Raw genomic sequence first — 2,701 nt, forward strand, 5'->3', positions numbered from 1 at the left:
CAGACCGCTTTCTGTTTACCGAGCCTTTAATGATAAATAAATAATATTATATTCCAAAAATTGCTTTAAAATTGCATAACCCCGATTCTTAATTAAATCCTTACACTGTTATTTGAGTTTTTACATGAATATAGGTACGTGTATATAATAGAAAATATGTTTACTGACTGCTGAGTACCTACAAGAAAGTGTATCTTAGCTATGCAATCATTTTCAAATATGAACGATTTTATGATCACATTATAACTGTCGTTTGTTATGAAAAAAATTACAAATATCAACAAAAGTCAAAAACTGAAAATATTAATCATAACTATTATGTTTTAAAAATGATTTATAATATTAAATAATTTTCAATAGTACAGTTTGATTATGTGTCTGGTGAAGCTGAACCGGATCTAGAACCTGATCCGCTTTTTAAAATAAAAAAATATTGCAACAAAATTAGTAATTAAATATGTTTTAATATTATTCAACATACATGCTTATACACAATCCAGATTTTAAATAGAGAAAGGGAATAATTAGTTATATATAGAATAAATGTTCAAATTTGAAGTATTTTAATATTCCGTAATATTATTATTATTATTATGCCGTGTCAAAAGTAAAAATTTCCCAGTAGTTTTCAAAAGCTACGTAAAAAAACAAAAGAAAAATTAAGGAAAAACAGGAATTTTTACGTAAAATCTGTTTTCGAGAAAATCGATTTTGGTTTTTGGTATAACTCTAAAACAAATGACAATAGGTACATAAAATTTTGGCTGAATGTTTATATTAACATTTTCTATACACCATAACATTTTTAAAATATTTTGATTTATTTTGAGCTGTTTACGGACGTTTTCAGTTTCCATTTTATTTAGTTATTTTTTCTGTAAATATCAATAAAATTTTATTTATTGGTTAAAAAAGCTTGAAAATTTAATAGAAGGTTCCTATTATATTGTTTCAAAGGCAGATGAAAAAAATTAAAAATCCATAGTCACAATTATAAGCATCTAAAGTTCAAATATTGACAAAATACGTAAAACTGACGAAAATTTGCAAATTATTTTTAGTTAGAACTTCATGAAAATTTTCTTTTTAAATCTAAGATTTGAAAATGTAATACTAGATTCCTCATAAGTTAGTCTACCTTTTTTAAAAAAAAAAAATGTCTACAAACAAGTACAATTAAATTTTTATGAGCGTTTGAAATACATATTTTTACAACATTTGATATTCACTCGATTTCTTACGTAACGATTATCTTATTTTGTTGTAATTAAAAAACGAGTGACTGCAGAAACTTGAAAATTTCACAGAATGTTTATGTTAGCATTTTATATATACGATAAAATTTTGAAAGTAATTTGACTCTTTTTGAGCTGTTTACGGACATTGGAAGTTTTCAATTTTTTTAGTTTTTTTTTCTATAAATATCAATAAAGTTTTATTTGAAGTTGAAATTTTGACAAAATTTATCAAATTTAAAATTGAATAATTATTTTGTAGTTAAAAATTTTTAAAATGTTCAACTTTTATATCTAAGGATTAAAAATTTATAACAAGATTCCACGTAAATATTTAATTCTGTTATCAAAAATTCTAAGAAATACATAAGCACAGTTTATTTTTATAGTCATTTTAAGCTCAAATTTGGACGAAATTACATATTAAAAAACCTGGAATAACTATTTTAGTTATTTTGTTGTGATTGTATAATATTATTCGTAGGTACTTGAAACTTCTAAAGTATATTATTATATATCTATGATAGTACCACGATTTGTTGTTGATGTATAACGCGTTATAAGTACCTAATGAATATTGTGATATGATTAATTTAGAATTTATTATAGATACCTATTATTGGTCAATTTTTTTTTTAATACCATAGATAAGTATATAATATATCTTATAGGTACCTAGACTGATATAACGTCTCCACTCAGAATCGTTTTTCTTATACAGTGATATTATATCATTGAATTCAAATTTAATACTATCCATTATACAGTGACCCACTTGTAACCTAGTGTACAGCAGAGCGACATCCACTTACCTACCTTTTTTAGTTACGCATTTATTAATTAGTGATTATATATTCATATTAAATAGTAGAAATTAGTATTTATTATTTTATTGGTTGCCATTGATTTTCAGGCAGATCAGGTACAAGCATGCATCAAATCAAATTTTCACACATTGCCTACCAGGGTGTCTGAGATGCACTTACTGCTACGAGTTACACCCAAAAAGAGTTGAACAATCACAATTTTTTTAAGAGTTGCAATTTTTTACGCGCAACGGAATGCAGGGGCTCAGCTAATATTGTATAAAAATTATTTAAAACTAAATATATTTATTTACTTTTTATTAACAGCTATAGGTACATAATAATAAATTAATAAAAAATCCACTAAATTATAATAAATAATATTATAATAAATAATATTATAATTTAGTATTATATTAGACATAAGGTTTTCCTTCTTGAGATACCTATTTACTACTTGGAATCTACAGCTATACCTACCTACTTGTGGGTACTGGTGTTAAGCGGATATCAGAGTGATCGCGCTCAAGTGAGTTTTTTCAGTTTTCCAATTTTTTCTCGGAGAGTGGCATTATTCAACGACAAAAAAACCATTCTAACAACACAGATCGCGCTCGTGCTGGACCCGTTCGGTATTGTATATTTTTTATTACGTTACGC

The 2,701-nt window shown here is 25.4% G+C and overlaps 1 long non-coding RNA gene across 1 annotated transcript; it reads right to left on the reverse strand.

Moving 5' to 3' along the window:
- Nucleotides 1-135: 135 nt before the first annotated feature.
- LOC115033308 lies at nucleotides 136-2,691 on the reverse strand. The gene is made up of 2 exons (XR_003838641.1): nucleotides 2,522-2,691; nucleotides 136-405 (listed from the first exon to the last, which is right to left on the reverse strand). It is a non-coding gene; the product is annotated as an uncharacterized LOC115033308 (long non-coding RNA).
- Between the last annotated feature and the right edge of the window lie 10 nt (nucleotides 2,692-2,701).

Source organism: Acyrthosiphon pisum, chromosome X (assembly GCF_005508785.2).
Source record: "Acyrthosiphon pisum isolate AL4f chromosome X, pea_aphid_22Mar2018_4r6ur, whole genome shotgun sequence".
In the NCBI taxonomy this organism is placed as follows: domain Eukaryota; kingdom Metazoa; phylum Arthropoda; class Insecta; order Hemiptera; family Aphididae; genus Acyrthosiphon; species Acyrthosiphon pisum.